Genomic DNA, 20,084 nt, shown 5'->3' on the forward strand with positions numbered 1-20,084 from the left:
TATACCTTTACTGTTTCTCGTTTTCAGCGATGTCATGGTTGAAGAGATGGACTGACAGCACACTGGGTCAAATTCGGCGGATACTGTCGTTAGCGAAGATAAGCTGCGGCGTCGTGAAGCACACCGAGTGATCGCGAAACAAATGAGACGACTCTCCTCTGTGACGGCCGTCCTGAGAGAGTTCAGGCGCCTTCTCTGGCGTGTCGGCGCGAGTGAGAGCCGCACCGGCGCCCCCCATCAGATAGGCGGGATCAAGGGCCAGCCCGATGACCCGGCCAGGAGGTCCCCGTCACGGATGCAGCGGGCGGCCCGTCGGATGGTCGGCACTGCGACTCCTCTCGGGTTACTTTCCCGTCAACTCATATCTGCGACCGACGCCTGGAGGGGTACATTGTGCTGTTAACCGCACCATCCTTCTCCTGCTACATCTCGAGAGATGAGGTCACTTAAGGTATCTGTCATCGAGACTCATAATCGTACCAGTGAGTCCGCAGCTCTTGGTCTAGTGGCTAGCGTTGCTGCCTCTGGATCTCGGGGTCCTGGATAGTAAGTAAAACTTACTACACGCTCAAGTCCAGCTGTGAGGTAACCCGTTTTTGCACTGCGTCTTGAATAACACCCTCTGAAACAGCATTGAGACCTACTGAATGCCGGCCGGGGTGGCTGAGCGGTTCTAGGCGCTACAGTCTGGAACCGCGCGACCGCTACGGTCGCAGGTTCGAATCCTGCCTCGGGCATGGATGTGTGTGATGCCCTTAGGTTGGTTAGGTTTAAGTAGTTCTAAGTTCTCGGGAACTGATGACCTCAGTGCTCAGAGCCATTTTTTGAACCTACTGAATGGCAAACAGAACTCACAAAACAATGATATTTCTTCTTTATTACGTACAAAGACTCCATGAAAACCGTTTCGTAGTTACTGCTATAAATAAACAAACAAGAACAGTACTACATGGCTTCTTTTACTACACAAAATTAGTGGTTGATAGTAAGTTGGATACTTACCCACTAAAAGAAAGACAAATAGTATGTACTCATAAGTGCATTATGTCGGAGCTAAGTGAATTCTAAAGTGGGCAAACTGTTGGTGAGCGTACGGTGAGTGCTACCGTAAGAAAGGTAGCCAACGTTTCTGGCGTTTCAAGAGGTGCCGTATGGGAAATTTATATCACTTACAGGGAAAACGGAGAAACATCATCCGCTGTCACAACGCGAACGAATGTGAGCGTTGAGGTGTTGTGACGGACAGTCATTGAAGATCAGCGGAACCTCTCAGCACCTAAACCAAACGAAGGGAGTGCCATAAGCAGGGAATTGCAGAGCGTGCTGGAATTTCAAATCCACTCATCAGTAATGTAAATGCCCGTGTCAGGAAAACGTAGTACCGAATCGATAAAACCCTTAACTATGGAAGAATATCATTTGGTCGGATGAATCCTGTTTCAGACTGCTTCCAACTTCTGGCAGAGTTTACTTCCCAAGAGTGAAACATAGCGAGGGTTCGGTGATGATTCGAGCAGCATACTGCGACGGTGCCTAAAGGTTACTGCTGAGGGTAGTTGCTCTTCCAAACAGCACCCCATACGAGCAAACCAGTTTTGACTTTGCCTGATATTACTTGTACCTCAGGTACTTGGGCTACGTATGGCTCTGTTGAATAGGGACAGCTCGATGTAGTCGTAGGGTCGAGCCGCACGCGTCTACTTTCATGCAATGCAGCTAATTCGCTGCATGCAATAACCTGTAGCTGTGACCCTGCAGTCAAATAGTCTATGCATTGGCTAGAATTGCGAATTAATAAATTTCACAGAAGTATGAAATGAAAGATAAATGATTAATTTAACAACAAGGGTTCTATTCTAACATCTGTAATTTATTTAGGAGACATGGAATTATGTTGAAGAATGTGTATTCAAGAGAGGACATCTCAAATAATCGGGAACTGGTCCTACAAAATTCAGTAGACACACCCTTATCAATCGCAGTTAAGTTACGTTGAGAGCCTTACAAGAACGTTCGTGGACTGGGTGTTCGTGTTGTCCTCATCATTTCATCATCATCATTCGTGACAGTGGCTAGATTGATCTGTGTACAAAAATTGGGCTGTGTAAAAGTTGGGACGTTTTACAGGCGCTGATGACTGTGCAGTTGAGCGCCCCACAAACCAAACATCTAGTACCAGTGTCCACGCTTCCTGTATCCTATTGGAAGCCATTATAATGAATAACCAAAACGTTACCACTGCCTACAGTGGTCAGCAACTACTTTTTAACCGAACTGGTACGAACTGAGGAAACTGGAGGTTAACTTGTGGGTATTAATAATTCTGACATAAGAAGGGTACAAACTCCATGGTCATTCTATATCAAGCAGCTCAGTTTTAGAGATGTTATGCACTAGAGAATCTCAGATTTTGTTAAAATTTTGTGTTGCAGTTTGCTAAACGATCGAAGGAAGTTATACAAATTTCCAGCTCGTTACTTCTAGTGATACGTTTCTAGCAGCCTCCTAAGGGAGGGGCTCCATAATATCGCATCTAAATTTCGAAAATATCGGCCATCTGTGGATTGTACAAAGCGGTGAATCTTGAAAATGTGGTTGAATAACTTACACTGAGAAAATTCCGAAAATTATATGCGATTTCATTCACTGTTTCGGTTCTAAGATACATTCAAAACAGTCAATAAATTTTGTCGCAACAGAATGTCTCCCGAGAGCTTGCAGCAAACATAATGAATAGAATGACACGAAACTTACAGAATGATAACAATGCATGCTGTCAGCTATTGTGTCAGGTACTACAACTTTACCTCAAGCAGTCGCTGAACCACAGCTCTTCAAACTTTATCAGTATTTTTGTAATGTTCTCGCGACATTTTGTAGTCCTTCACTTAAGAGGCTCCTAACCACAATGCATAACCACTTGTGAGCCAGATATCTGAATACCTAGCTTTGATCGTTTACCAAACCTGAATATAAAATTTCAGCATTATCTGAGATAGTCAAGGGAGACCCCTAGGCCATTGAACATGGAATCAACATAATTGTAAATCATAATACCTATTTCAGTTTTCTCTTAAGTTTTTCGCTGAGAATCAAGCTAATTCCATTTTAATCTCTAAAAAATAATAATTTTTGGTTTCTACAAACTCCTAGACGAGACAATTTGTTAGTGTACATGCTTCATAGTAGTATTAATTTCTGTAGGTTATTTAAGAATCTGCTTACTGTGAAATGTTCAGTTTTATCTGTGGTAGCTGAATAGTAATAACATTTCAGGTATTACATGTATGTGGGCTTCATCACCAACCATATTAATTGAGAATTTTAGGAAGAGAACCTTAGACAAGGCACCTGCAAAGAATGATGTAGAAAAATAAATTTATTGTAAGGTTAGCCTTATATTACACTGCACAAAGAAAAAATACAAAAAGTGCACACAAATCACACAAAGACGAGTAAATGCAGAACGATTTCCAATGTGTGAACTTAAATGGAGCCTGGGTAAGGTAGTGCATGAAGGACACAGACTGAAATCTGATTCGGCAATCTATATAAAAGTATCCGTTGTTTTCCTATATGACTGCTGTAACGCTCTCTTTGAAAAGAACGCAACCAATTATATTTCCGTATTTTTTTGTAATCCGAGCTGTTAATGGCTCTAAATTGGGCTATTAATCTCTAATATTCCTTCCTTCTTCTTCTGAATGGCAAGTCTTTATATACGTGTATAAACGCAAGGCAACAACTTCAAGAGAGAAAGGACCCCATACTATTCACAAGCATATTAGCGAAAACGAATTAAGCTTTCACAAAGCTTAATTACGACAGGGTGTTACTGTGAAGTGAAGTGATGCATAATGGGAAAACCATGTCAGATCAATAGTAGCAAAGACAAAAGAAAGACATAGATTGCTTGGGAAGATGCTAGGTAAGTGAGCTATGTCTGTAAAGAAAACAACACAGAAAACGTAATTGTGACCAATTCTAGAGTACTGCCTCTCCAGACACTGTAATAGTTCAGAATCGTGCTGTTAGAATCCTAACAGGGCAACACAGCCCATAAAAGATATTCATGGGAATTAAATGGGAATATCTGGAACGAAAGAGACGTTGTAATCGCAAAGTCCTGATGCACAGATTTAAACAACCGTTATTAGAGGAAGACTACGCACCAGTTCTGCAGCGTCCATGGACTGATTCACATGGAAATCACGAGAATAGTATAAGGGAGATTAAACGCAATTGACATACATAGTAAATCGTTTTGTTGTCCTTTAATATGAATTATGACATCCGTTGCTTATATTGGTACGAAGTACTATGAAGCATGAATATTGCAGCACATTGCAATGAACGTATGAAGGTGAACTTGTAGGAGCAATCTTGAGGTGCTGAAATATGTTAAACAATTCGAGTAACCTAGTGTGAATCGTGCTATTGCCAAAATTAACTGAATGTTTTTTAATTAAAATAACTTACGTTTATAGTATATTTTCCAAATGACACCTGTTTTAAAGGTGCAGAGACAGCAAAATTAACGTTTACTAATTACTTTGTACAACTTAATACTGTGTTCTTTGGAACAAATTATATAACATTCACACAGTCTGCGTTAGCATTCACTGATATATGTCGCTTCAAGTAGCAAAATCTGAAAACTTACCTACGTACCAGTGCAATAGATCAGATCAGATCAGGTGCCAGTCCTGACAGCTATTACGTGCTGAATCTGTAAAGATGACATTCCACTGAGACTAAAAATTAACACTCCCAATGAAATCAGTTTCCTAACAAGTTTAAAGTATGAATGCTCTTACTATTAAACGACAAAGAGCCAGTTGCATTTATCGTTTTAAATATTTTGTAACACCCCACCCGTCACTTACCTGGTTTTGGTGTGTGTTCACCCCAGGTAATTGACTAACAGATCAACAGAGAGTGCAAAACTGCCACAATGTCGGATAACACAAAGAAAGTAATAAGGCCCTGTGACTCCTGATTGAACTGCGGTGGCAGTGTTGACATTAATTGATTCAGAATTGATCCCTTTTAATTAAAATGGGGTTCACATTGATGTTATATTCAGCTATTGAACGCCAGATGCAAATGTTGCGTTTGCGTGGAGTAAAGCGCGATAAATCCAACGTAATTCCTATCAACTAACTCAGGCATAATGTGAAGTGCAAGAAGAATTCTACAATACACGGCCCATGAAACCCTCATGGAAACTTTGGACGTGATCCAACAAATTAATCAGTGGCCAGTGCGGACGCAATATCACCGAACTCAGCATGGCGGAGCAATGTCGTTGTGCGGACGTCGGCCGACCTCGTGGTGCTGCAAGGCTGCGCTCGTCTATCCACTCCTATCTATCTTGCTCAGTACATAGCTGAACCAAAACTTCCTATCTCCAAGCTCAATCGTTCCATTTGCTAAGTCCTAACTGCAGAGATGCTCACTCTTTCTCAGACAAGCTGAATAAAGAACGCCACGTCTGCACTCTAGGCAAGCTGGGAACGGAAGACCTCTATGGGGACTTCTCCCAGTCCGCTCTTCGCCTCGGTTTCCCCTCCAGCAAAATCACTTACGCCAATTGCAGCGCAAGTCACGTTAATTATGCGTCGCTTCCCAACGCCGACCAATGCCTGCTCTGGGAAGTGAACAAATTCCCACAAAATTTCCCTTCCTCTCAACTTCTTCTATTTTTAGCTCCTCCCAGGCCACCCATCAAGGTTAGCGTCTGCACAACACCAAGCTTTCCGGAATTCTGACTCCCAGGAGAGCACTTCAAATTCCTTGGTCCTACATTCCCATCGGAGGCCGGCGTATTTCATTCTGTCGCTCTTCACCTGATTTGCTTCAGACTCTGCGGACTGCGAATTCAGTGTGAAGTTGCTACAGTCACGAACACGCATATTTTGACCTCTGTTGACTGCTCCAGCATAGCTTTGCGCGGCTTTCTCGCATGTTTCACAGAAAACGGACGATGGACATTTATCAACAAGCTTACAAGTTCTCCGTCTGTTTCCCGGTACATCAGCATGGGGTCGGGGTCAACCACCCATGCTGTCACTCATCTTAAGGCGGCTGGAGGCCGCGCTGCGTTACCGCTTTCTTAGAGCTCGAGCCGTCCTAAGCTGCCTATTGTCGCTTCCCTTCGCCGTTCTCCAGCCGGCCACGGTCAACTCTAAATACTTCCCTGGGGTAAACCAGCGTCCAGTAAATCGACTCATTTCCACAAAGTTTTCATGTCATGTGAATTACTTTAAAACCATCACCCGACATTAATTATTCCAATATGTCCATACTATACCCTCTAAAAGATGCATTGTGCCTTGTCAGTCATTTTGTTCAGCCCTACTGTTCGCTCAACGTGAGTTAGGTGATCTTTGATCACTTCATGTAAGGGGCATAGTTCTTGCCATCTTACATAGCCCCTCACTTCAAATCAATTTTGTAGTACAGATGATCACTCCTATCGTGTTACCACCTGTGGTACAAAATTAATATCTCCATAACTGGTATTTTTAATCCGTTCACATGAGTAGTTATGGGCGATTGATTACCACTGCCTCCTCTCTGATGCACAATCCCACTCATTCCTAGGGTACCTGCCTTCAGTGAGTGGATTTACTGTTAAAGATGTGGTCATTATTTAGTCTAATTTTACTTTAATCTCTGCCAATTCCTGAGACAATTATTGGTCAAAGTAGTCAAAAGAAAACTACAATTATATTACAAGGACACACGTCACAAAGGGCAAATACACATGTTTAAGCACTTCTGTGCTTGTCATTTGAATGGCAAGACCCGCAATTGTAACTTAAGGCCCATTCTCTCTCAGTTATCCAGCCCTACTCGACTTAAATTACTAAAAACATACATGAACAATATTCGTGTAACATTTTGTGAAGTTGATAGTAGTTGCTCTCATTAAATTACATGTGCCCCCCCCCCCCCTTTGACAGTTTATAAATAAAGGTTTTTTTTGTGTCTGTCTCTGGACGTTTATATTGTGCATGGTGTAAGTGTCATCTTTACACAATTCAACAAGGTCTGGCACAGTCCAGTGTCTGGATTGTGTACACACATGCACTTATATATATATATATATATATATATATATATATATATATATATATATATATAACACAAGCAAAATGACAAGAATCATTGCGTATTGAGCAACCACTGTTGTGTATTTGTAACAAGGTATAAGCATGAAATCTTATTCTAACACAAACAGACGTGGCATGACAAATATATGACGTTTTAACAAATTTCACATTTATAAAATCATAACCTTCTTATAATATAATTCATAAACAGAAAAAATGAGTACTTTTCGTTTTTTTTTTTTTTTTTGAAGTGCATGTTATTCATTTGAATCCACACTGACACACTCACACACACGGCACAAGTTTTATGCAGGAACGGAAGTGACATTAGTTCTGACTAGCAAGTTGAGGGATGGCTAACGGCTGAGAAGAGAGCAACGTCGATTACGGAGATGGCGCCACAGGCACCCGCATCTTCTTGAGGCAGGATGGTTCTCACCTAAGAGCTCGTTGTCGACATCTTGTCCGACAGGCCCAAGATCTCATCGGTGCATCTACGATCGGTGACCTCTCGCAGCTCAGCCACAGGTCATTGCTCCTTCTATAGACGCTTTAGGGCAAGGGAGGGACCATGATCAGACGAGAGCCTATTTTTTGCTCAGGTCTTCAAAGTTGGTGTCATAAGGCACAAAAGGTCAGCTGGGCTGTCGCTCCACCTGACATGGCGAGCAACAAATATAGAAAACTTCTTGGACCTCTTCATTGTTGCCCCCGATCCGTACCGTGTACAGAGACCAGGACCGACCTCTTTGTCGTACACAGAGGTGCTGCATCTCACCTCTCCTTGGCTGCTGAGTTGACCACCGTCCCCGTCGATTCAGGGCGTGGTCTGCATGCCATCACCATTGTCAGCTGTGTGCTCCCCTCATTGCTGTCGTCCTCGTTCCTTGTCAGCTCGTGTGTGGTGTGCCAGGTGTCGTAGCTTCAACTCCCTCTTGCTCAGTTACGCCACCTTAACGCACTAAGACAACTAATTTTAATATATAGAAAGTGCTCATGTTTAACCATCAGTAACATATTTTTTTTAAGACAATGAACTGGTTTCATTACAAAAGGAATAATTTTACTTGTTTGTAAATCAACTTCAGGATCAATTAAATTAGAAATGTAGCAGAACTTTTTTTTATACATAAACATAAACATATACAAGACAACTTCCTTCACAGTCGTTCATACACGCACACAAGCAAGGGATGGGGAATCAATATTATCTGGAAAGGGTCCCATCACCATTTCTAACTACTAATTCCTACGACTAACACGGTGTTGGCCAACCCGACTACATATCTACTATTTACTACTTTTTATCTCTAATCTTGTTTTTTCTTCTGAATTCCCTATGTGGCAGACGTCCCTCTTATTGTGCCTGCGAACATGTATAAAACACAACAAACTTAGACATGTGTGTCTTACCAAGATTTTTGTTGGAAGTCTGGATAGCTTCCTTTATCGTGTTCTATTGCGACACTTCTTCTCTCCTCTATTTTCTTCCTGTTTTCTCCTTTTGTCACGAATGGTTTTATAAGGCCTGTGAACATGTGTCGGGTTAGCAATGTCACAATGGCACAACACAAATATAGTTCACTGCCCACACTCGCAGTTGTCACCCTATCTTGGTATCAACAACTATTTTTGGCGCATCCATGCTGCTGTTCGCTCTGTAGATGATTACATCCGGTTCATTTTAACATACACTGGGTGCGCTAATTCACGCAACTACGCATAGCTGTCCACCTCTTACGTATTCAGGGGCATACGAGATACGTCGGTGCGTCCTCGTAACGGCCTACGGGACTGGCCACCTTAAATATGTTCTCCAATGACGGAGATACAATTACGGGGAACTTTTCTGTAATTTAGAGAGTTCCTAATCTATCTTTTTCTAGGGGTACGCTCAGAAATACTTGTTTTCCATTCTTTAGTCATGTGTTTTTACAAAATAATCTAGTGCACTTCACTTTTTTTTAACATCGAGAGGCGAGATATCATTATTAATAATAAAAACACAAAATATAGGCACATATAAACGAGACATTCTACCACTAAGGTCAGTACATGCACAACAAACAAGACTTGAAAAAAAAAATACTTATTCTAAGCCTATATTTACTACGTCCGCGCTCTGGTCTAGTCATTCGTAATCCTAGCCGTTAAGGTGGGATGGACCAGGCTTCTGAGGGCGGACTTCGACCTCTTCCTGGTTGTTATTTTGGTAACCATTATTCCTGTTCCTTCCCGATTGCTGATTACCGCCCCAAGTCCTTTGCAATTTATTATGTTGCACTGGAGAGTGTCGCTCACCTTCCGTGTACCTTCTTTTCGAGTTGCCATTACTCTTATCTTGATTGTGGCCGTTGTAGTTCGGTACTGGCCTACTATCCCACTGAGGTCCATTATTGCGACGGTTGTTATTTTGTTCACGCTGTCGGCGTTTCTCCCGCGCCTGTTCCTCTTGAAATGCGAATTCCAGTTCGCGCAAAATGCTCTTAAACACCTCAGTATCACTACCACAACGACCGGCAAGTGATTGTTGATACGAGATGGGAAGTTTCATGTAGCATAATCTGATGATTTCCGCACCGCTACGTGGGTTGTCTAGGTACTGGTTCCTTTTTGTCATATTTTCAAAAAATTTGACCGGACTCCGGTACTCTGCCCCTTCCATATCTCTGGACATCATAATTTCTTGTTTGATCCTGTCTTGGGTTTCTTTAAACCAATACTTGCCCAAGAAGGCATTTTTGAATTCTTCGAACGAGACGCTCGTCTTCGCTACATTTCTCATGTAGTCAGCGGTCGCGTCCTCCATATGGGAGCACACAAAATCCAGCTGGTACATCAGTGGCCAGTGTGGGGGCAGAGATAACTCGAATTGTCCCATAAAAATTTTTGGATGGAAGCTATTACCTTCGTCCTTGTAGTGATGGAACTTTCGGGCTGATACAAAATGCTTGTAGTCAAACCGGTCATCATTCCAGTTATCATTTCGACCTTTCTTACGATTCGTATGAACTTCGGGACGTGGACTAATTCGTTCCGACACGCTATCGTCATCTCTCCCCCTCTGTATTTTCGACAGTTGTTCAGTACATCTAATCAGCTGACAGCAATTGTGCTCACTGGACTGTTGCGCGCTGTCCGTGTTTACCTCGGTCGTTGCCTCAGAGCTGTGAATGAAGGCGTGGCTCCCGTTGCTTATAGTGTCAACTTTGTCACACCGTGAAGCGGTTATCTGTGTTCCGGCGAGCGACGGTTCAGTCGACGCAGTAATTACACCCTTCTCTTTTCCTGATGTCTCTGTAATGAGACGTTTTTCCTCGTCCTCTAAATTTCTTTTTAATATCGCCACCTCCTCTTTCAACATCTCGTTAGGCCCTATGTCCGGTTGCTCTTGTTGCTTTTCTTCAACACGTTTTATCCGGCTTTGTAGCCTTGATAACATGGCCTTTCCTACTTTTGCCGTGCTTTGCGTGGAGTCCCGAGTTTCTCTCGCTATTTTCCTTGCACCTTTCGCAAATAATTTGGCTTCAATTGCCGTTCGTTTGATGATGGCAATCTCTTTCTCTATTTTGACGCCGAGATTCTTTACCTCCTCTTTTACTTGCTCTTTCAGCTCCGAATTCGCCTTTTTAATTTCGGCGTTAAGGGCTGCGCTCTGCTATAAGTTCACCGTTTGCATCTGTTGCAACAGGTCCGTAATGTTTTTGACAGTAGTCGCATTTTGATCCTCGTCCTTTTGTGGTTTAAAATGCGACTCTTCTCCTCTGTTATGAGGAACCCTTCGATATCTAGACAAGTACCGTCTCCGCACCCCTGTCGGATCACTTGTGAATGAATAATCGTCGGACACCGTTTTGTTCCAACACACTCTGGCTTCTTAGGCTGGATCTTCCATACTTATGGATTAATTCTGTACTCCCTGCGTCCCCCGAGCGCTCAGTTTACTGCCTGAATCACCGTCCTTGCTGTTCAACGAAGTAAACCAGTCGTGAGACGCAGTTTCAGGAAGTTGCAACTCGCGTTCGTCAAGCTCATCGGTAGAGCTTTCCCTACTATCACCCCTGTTCTCCCGAGTAACAGTCTAATTATATTCTGCCGTTGTCTTGGCTTTTCCCCTCGTTATCATTTGCACTTTTATGTTACATGAAAACTCAAAACCCAGGTACCCCTTACTCTCAATAATTAGATAACGCAAAACATATATCAGGACACAAATTGATACACTGGGTGTGAGCAGTGACCCAAGAAACAGTTCATGAAGCATTCTCCCAAAAGGGCTAGTACCAATGATAGTGTTCTGTGTGCTCAGCATCGGCTGATTACGGCACTACACATCATAAGTATTCCAACAAATCACAAATACAATGCATAGGCAACTATAAATGTCAATTTGAAGGACAGGACATGAAGAACACAATGTAACTTATTGTAACTAATGCTACCAGGTTTTTTTTAATTGAAAATGGCTAAGCAATGGATCACGTGGAAAAATTTCCTTTTTCAAGACTACTTCCTAGCTAATCCCGAAGTATCGTATCCTGGCAGGGTCGCCATATGTAACACCCCACCTGTCACTTATCCGGTTTTGGTGTGTGTTCACTCCAGGTAACTGACTAACAGATCAACAGAGAGGGCAAAACTGCCACAATGTCGGATAACGCAAAGAAAGTAATAAGGCCCTGTGACTCCTGATTGAACTGCGGTGGCAGTGTTGACATTAATTGATTCAGAATTGATTCCTTTTAATTAAAAAGGGGTGCACATTGATGTTATATTCAGCTATTGAACACCAGATGCAAATGTTGAACATAAAATTAATTAAGAAAGTGACTTGGGATTTCAACTACTTGATTGAAAACAGATGGAGTCGATTAGCACAGATTTATTTTAACTCACGACCTTCAATCATCACATTACATGACTCTCCTAACAGGCAGTGGTAATAAATTGCATTTGCGTGGAGTAAAGCGCAATAAATCAAAAGTAATTCCTATTGACTGACCCAGGCATAATGCAAAGTGCGTGGAGAATTCTACAATACACGGCCTATGAAACCCTCATGGAAACTTTGCCGATGTGATCCAACAAATTAATCAGTGGTCAAAGCGGGCGCAATATCACCGAATTCAGCGTGGTTGAGGGGTGTCGTTGTGTGGATGTCGGCCGACCTCATGGTGCTGCAAGGCTGCGCTTGTCTATTCACTCCTATCTATCTTGCTCAGTACATAGCTGAACCAAACCTTCCTATCTCCAATCTCAATTGTTCCATTTGCTAAGTCCTAAACTGCAGAGATGCTCACTCTTTGTCAGACAAGCTGAGTAAAGAACGCCACGTCCGCACTCTAGGCAAGCTGGGAATGGAAGACCTCTATGGGGACTTCTCCCAGTCCGCTCTTCGCCTCAGTTTCCCCTCCAGCAAAATCACTTACGCCAATTGCAGTGCAAGTCGCGTTAATTATGCATCGCTTACCAGCGCCTACCAATGCTTGCTCTGGAAGTGAACAAATTCCCACAAAATTTCCCTTCCTCTCAACTTCTTCTATTTTTAGCTCCTCCCAGGCCACCCATCAAGGTTAGCGTCTGCACAACACCAAGTTTTCCGGAATTCTGACTCCCAGGAGAGTACTTCAAATTCCTTGGTCCTACATTCCCATCGGAGGCCGGCGTATTTCATTCTGTCGCTCTTCACCTGATTTGCTTCAGACTCTGCGGACCGTGAATTCAACGTGAAGTTGCTACAGTCACAAACACGCATATTTTGACCTCTGTTGACCGCTCCACCATAGCTTTGCATGGCGTTCTCGCATGTTTCACAGAAAACGGGATGAGGGACATTTATCAACAAGCGTACCAGTTCCCCGTCTGTTTCCCGATACATTAGCATGAGGTTGGGGTCAACCACCAATGCTGTCACTCATCTTAAGGCGGCTGGAGGCCATGCCGCGTTACCACTTTCTCTGAGCTTGAGCTGCCCTAAGCTGCCTATTGTCGCTTCCCTTCACCGTTCCCCAGCCGGCCACGGTCAACTGTAAACACTTCCCTGGGATAAACCAGCGTCCAGTAAATCGACTCGTTTCCACAAAGTTTTCGTGTCATGTGAATTACTTTAAAACCATCACCTGACATTAATTATTCCAATACGTCCATACTAAACCCTCTACAAGATGCATTGTGCCTTGTCAGTCATTTTGTTCAGCCCTACTGTTCGCTCACCGTGAGTTAGGTGATCTTTAATGACCTCATGTACGGGGCGTAGTTCTTGCCATCTTACAATTTTGTGTTCAAGAAAGTGCTTCCAAAGCATTCTTAGACTCCTTATTAGTAAAAGTATAGCTCACTGTTGTTTGTCCGTCTTGCATTTTGAAATATTAAGCCGAGAACTTTCTTTATATTTTGCTGTAGTTAATGCTTCCCGGTTTCATGATGTGACTGAATATCAGCGACACTTTTGTTCTTTGAAGGTCACGAGGAAGCAAAGCTCCCAATACAAATATCACTTAACGTATTACACTAATGAACGAAGATGCCTCTTCTGCAACAGATAATAATCAAAATACATACAAAAAAATCAAAGTGATGTTCTGATTCCACTTAACATTTCATTCCTACTTCTATTTTTCGTAGCATTTCCAGTGACTGGACATAGTATGAATTTTATTCTTGGAATTCAAGTTATGGGTCATTAGTTTTCTTTCTATTATGTTCTCAGGAATTTTTGCGGGTGTAACTCTAATTTTCCTTAGCTCAAATGTAACAATTACGTTTTATTGAACCACTCCAACAAATCTTCTTCGGTGTCCTAATAATATATGGCCATGTGTCTTCAGAGATGAGGTGCCATTTTTGACTGTACCTTAAATAGTAAAATTGCCTGGTGTCGAAGCGGTACTTCCACGTCATTTGGAGACTGCTCTTTGGAGTATTACATGTTGCGTTATATGGTGACAGAAAATATGGACGTTTATTACACTTTTCTCTTTAATGACAAGAAACATCAACAGTTATCACTATATCACACTCCTTGCAAAACGTATTGTCGTTTTGACAATAAACTCTCCCAAGAGCATACATTCACGTAGATAATTGTGCGTAAAGGTGTATCCTATAACTATCTTGAACAATATTGTTTTGGAGAACAAACAATTTGGCTGTCAAACGGCGCCTTGTACCAGTGTTTTCCATATTCGTTAAGAAGCATGACTGACAGTTGGGAGTAGTGATGTTTTTTCAACCAGATTTCATTTTTCCCATATTTTCCTAAATCTCTAGAATGTCAGTATATCGACCTTGCCGGCCGGAGTGGCCGAGCGGTTAAAGGCGCTACAGTCTGGAACCGCACGACCGCTACGGTCGCAGGTTCGAATCCTGCCTCGGGCGTGGATGTGTGTGATGTCCTTAGGTTAGTTAGGTTTAAGTAGTTCTAAGTTCTAGGGGACTTATGACCACAGCAGTTGAGTCCCATAGCGCTCAGAGCCATTTGAACCAGAGCCATATCGACCTTAATTAGGTAACAGATCACTTCTTCGCCTATGATGTTCCGACTAAAATAGTCATCCATCCCCTCTGCAACACGACTTCTAATTTCCGTCTTTTCTCACTTCTGCGAATTGCCAGTAGAATATTATACGGCGAATCTTTTCCATAGATGAGTAACTAGCAACATCGCCTGGTTTACCATCAATAACTACTTTTGTCCCCCAGCTGATTGTGAAATAAATGACTCACAGAATAATGAAAAGCTCGCTATTTGATAGAAGTATCACTGCTTGTGTGACATTCACACCACTAATTCACTCAGTCAGGCTGCCGTTTTACCTCGTGGTATCGCTAAAAGCCTTGCCACACGGGAATAGTCCGAGGCACCCACAGAGAAACGGCACCTCAACTTATACTTTGGGAATCAGGGGTGTGAACAAGTAGTCCAAAGTATAAAATGTTTTCTGTCTGGTGATTTACAGAATTACATGGGGACTTCGTAAGGAAACGGAACTTTTTCTTCGGGTCTTCAATGAAGAATTTGCAGCCGCCTTTGGTTAGCTCCAAGAAACCTGCAGCGATCGAGTTTCTGGTCTGCTGTTCACAACTTTGGCGGTCAGGTTGACAAGAGGAGAGAAACTTAATACGCCGGAAGCAGCGACTGGATATCGCGCAACTAAGCTGGTGGCCTTCACAGCGAAGAAGGCGTGGCTGCGTCTCCCTTTCACCCTCTAACAAAAAGGCCACACCGACTGTCACAGCCAGGCAACGGAGAGAAAAATCCCTGTTTAGTGTATTACAAACTCCGAATGCTACCCACTGATCTCATGAGATACTGATTTTTATTTTATTTCTAATTGTCTGTTTTAACCTCCCACCCAGCTCTACTCTATTTGGATCTGGGGCTATGTAGTTCGTAGGTAGTGTTCTTCCTTCATATAATTCCACAGCTTGCAACGGCGCTCCAAGTCGGAATCGATTTCTTGTTTTTGTGTTTCACAAGTGGCTTTAATATACTACCGAACTCCGTGATATGTCGTGGTAAACTTGAATAAACATTGATAAGTGATTGTACAACCAGTCTCTTGCCTTATGCAACCGAATCCACACTTGTACGTGTTTTACCTTCAATTAGCACTTTATCAGTGCAAAAAAAAGCAGATAAATAACAACTGAACACTATAACACTATATTTAAATCTATCTAAAGATTTTAACGTAGAATCGCGTTGTACTTCTTTCCATCAACGGCAACATAACAAAAGTCAGTTTTACGAGTAAGTAGTTTTCAATATTGTTGATGAATAGAACAATACTAAGAGGAAAAATTGGTCTGATTAACCTCTGTTATCTCTAAATTTGGATTATGAAGGAGTAGTAGGGGAGACTATAGAACTTTTTGACAGATGCAGGGAGTTAACTGAAAGACGACAAATATGCGCTTGTGGAGTTTATCTGTTTGTGTTTAACAGCCTGCCATTTATCATTTGCTGGGTCTCTGAATACAAGTATGCGTTGGTCATAATAAATAGCAAGCTTGTTGCTAGGAGGAAACAAACTTTAAGGAGATAATAGTACTGGCAATTTTGAAGCGGTTATATTACAAACACTTCTTCTGTTTTCGACTGTTTCCGAAATACGTCCACTCGAAACTCACGCTGTACGCCATATTGGTCACTTACATTGCTCAATTTTCTTGTTTTTGCAGTGTCAATTATTGCTTATAGATTGCCTGAAGAGCAAAATTCACGTAAAGAAACTGAGATAAAGACATAAATATACTGAGGTGATGGAAGTCATAGGATACCTCCTAGTATAGTGTGGATATCCTTTTGCCCTGCACAGTCTATCGCTCGACGTGGCTTGTATTCAACAAGCCGTTATAAGTCCCCTGCAGAAATATTGAGACACGCTGCCTTTATAGCCGTCCATAATTGCGGAAGTGTTAGCTTTGGAGGATTTTGTGCACGAACTGACCTCTAGATTATGTCCCACAAATGTTCGATGGGATTCATTTTGGGCGATCTTGGCGGCCAAACAATTCGTTCGAAATGTGCAGAATGTTCTTCAAGCCAATTGAGAACAATTGTGGTCCGGTGACATGGCGCATTGTCATCTATAACAATTCGATCGTTGTTTGGGAACATGAACTCCGTAAAAGGGTGAAAATGGTTTCCCAAGTTGCCGGCTGTAACCACGCCCAATCAATGATCTGTTCAGTTGGACTAGAGGACCCAGTTGATTCCATGTAAACAGAGCTCACACCATAATGGAGACACGACCAGCTCGCACAGTTGCTTGTCGACAACTTATGTCCATGGCTTCGTTGGGTCTGTACCAGATTCGCACACTACCACCAGCTATTACCAACTGAAATCGATTCTCATCTGACCTGACCACGGTTTTTTCAGTGGTCTAAGAATCCAACCGATTGGTCAAGAGCCCAGGAGAGGCATTGCAGGCGATGGAAAACCGTTAACAAAGGTACTCTAGTCGGTCGTCGGCTGCCATAGCTCATTATCCCATCAACGCCAAATTTCGCCGCATTATACTAACACATACGTTCGTCGTGCGTTCCACTTAGATTTCCGCGATTATTTCACACAGTTTTGCTTGTCTGTTAGTACTGACAACTATACGCAAACGCCACTGCTCTCGGTCGTTAAGTGAAGGCCGTCAGCCGCAGCGTTGTCCGTCATGAGAGGTAATGCCTGAAATTTGGTGTTCTCAGTATACTTTTAACACTGTGTCCGCAGCTCGTGGTCTTGCAGTAGCATTCTCACTTCCCTCGCACGGGGTCCCGGGTTCGATTCTCGGCGGGGTGAGGGAGTTTTCCTGCCTCGAGATGACTGGGTGTTGTTGTATCGTCTTAACCATCATCATTCATCCCCATTACGGTCGGCGGAAGGTAATGGCAAACCACCTCCACTAGGGCCTTGCCTAGTACAGCGGTGCGGGTCTCCCGTATCGTCCCTTACGCTCCTCGGAGTATGGGACTTCCTCATCATCATTTGACACTGTGCACCTCGGGATACTGAATTCCCAATCAATGGAAATCCCATGCTTCTAGCACCGACTACAAATCCGCGTTCAAAGTCTCTTAATTCCCGTCGTGCGGCCTTAATCGCGTCGGAAACCCTTTCACGTGAATCACCTGAGTGGGAATGAGCGCTCCACCAATGCACTGTCATTCTATACCTTGTGTACGCAATATTGCTTCCATTTGTATATGAGCATATCGCTGTCCCGGGACTTTTGTCTAGCGGTTCTAGGCGCTCAGTCCGGAACCGCGCGACTGCTACGGTCGCAGGTTCGAATCCTGCATCGGGCATGGATGTGTGTGATGTCCTTAGGTTAGTTAGGTTTAAGTAGTTCTAAGTTCTAGGGGACTGATGACCACAGATGTTAAGTCCCATAGTGCTCTGAGCCATTTTGACTTTTGTCACCCCAGTGTAGATTACCTCTACCATGAACGTTCATGCGTAAAAAAAAAAAAAAAAAAAAAAAGAAGTAGGCTATGAGATACCATAAACATCACAGCATGTACCTAGAAGAAATTCAAAACGTATTGAAGTTGGCATTTGTGCTCCTGACATGTTACCTATGAATTTAGTACAAAAACGCAACACACAAGAGGAAATTTACTGTCACCAGTATAATTAATAATGTGTTTCGTGAATATGATCTCCAGTATGTTTAATAGTCTAAGTTATTATTGTTGTATATGAATTACATTTCTTTTAGTCAAAACTCCTGACGTGTTCCGTTAGTAATGCGTCATACACATAGACATAAATCAAGTCTGATATATCAGTCGACCAGCGACAGGAGCGTGTAATTTGTGCCTAGCTTTGATAATTCAAAAACTGGTACGTGTTCTGGATACTTTCTAACGCGTTAATCCAAGTGTTACTTGGTATGTTGCTTCAGACGAACGCTTTAGAACAGGCTCAACTGTGTCATTGAACTTCTCATCTTAGCAATTTTTGCTCACTGCCGCCTGCGTTTGTTGACTACATATTTGATTTGTTTTAGTTGTGCAGGCGAGCGGAGCCCTGACACGCTGAACTGTAGGTGTGTTCAAATGGTTCAAATGGCCCTGAGTATTATGGGACTTAACTTCTAAGGTCATCAGTCCCCTAGAACTTAGAATTACTTAAACCTAACTAACCTAAGGACACCACACAAATCCATGCCCGAGGCAGGATTCGAACCTGCGACCGTAGCGGTCGTGCGGTTCCAGACTGTAGCGCCTACAGCCGCTCGGCCACCCCGGCCGGTTTTTTGGTGTGTTCCAAGTAAAAACGGTCCTTATCAAAACTCTGTGTTTGTGGCCAAAGGTTGTGTGGTTCTCACTATTATGGATTAAAGACTACAGAGGCAATTAAATAACATTTCAAGTAAGTTGTTCATTTAATGTATGTTGTTTAGGATACAAGAACAAGGTACTATGCGAAGAGAGACTGAAAAGGAAGTAAAGTATATGGAAAACGTTAACGGGAAATGTTTTCAGCGTAGTAGAACCGGTGGATTCTGAAGGGAGAGCCAAAGGCTGGAACACATAAAACAATGTCATGGAGGATATTAAATAGTATTAAATAATTCATACAAGGGGAGAGATGATGGACGACATTCAACCAGCCGTATGACTGACAACTTAAAGTTCAGGAGGCTAAATTTGTGCCTAATCCATGAAAATGATAAACATTTCAATAAATTCCGAGAAAAAAGAAAACATTTCTCACCTGAAGCAGTGATGAAGTCGATCGTCCGTGAAGAAACGAATGCTAACCGAATCTAGTATAGATAAAAGGGAGAGTACATTGAATACATGACTTTTCATGATATAATGGGTGGAACAGCACAAAAAATCTCTGTTGCAATGTGCACCCGCACTTCAGGTGGGCTGCATAACGTGGCGTTTTGAAGAGAGAAAAGTGCGCTCAGCGACGCGTGTCCGACAGAGATTTAGTAATTATTTTTCCGGTCCGGTGCGTTGATTCCAAATCTTGTAGAATATGTGCGAGATTCGGCAAGACGTTGTAACGACGATGTTGTTCGGAGGTTTAAAAATTCATTTCCTGCTGATAAAGGAGTTGCTAGACACCGTGACACGCTAATCGGGCCTATTATCAGGAGCAGGGCAGTAATTTAATGCGCGCTTGCTACTTGGACTGAGTACACTCCTGACTGCCGTTGGTCCTGTATCCCAATTGTAAATTATTCTTTATCAGTAGACCAGGATCAAGTAACGAGGTAATTAAGCGAACGAGAATAAAAATTGAAAAACGTCGAGAGACAGTATTAAGGGTGTATTCGTTAATCTATTAATGCCTTTCTTTGTTTTAGATGCTGTGAATAAAAAGAAATTTCAGTTTATTGTGCACAATAAAAAAAAACACCTTCCAGTGCGTCTTGTAATACCGCTACCTAAGATGAGCGTTCCTCCGTTTCCCGTTTAAGCAACAATCTCGTGTTAACTAATATTACA

Source organism: Schistocerca piceifrons, chromosome 1 (genome assembly GCF_021461385.2).
Source record: "Schistocerca piceifrons isolate TAMUIC-IGC-003096 chromosome 1, iqSchPice1.1, whole genome shotgun sequence".
In the NCBI taxonomy this organism is placed as follows: domain Eukaryota; kingdom Metazoa; phylum Arthropoda; class Insecta; order Orthoptera; family Acrididae; genus Schistocerca; species Schistocerca piceifrons.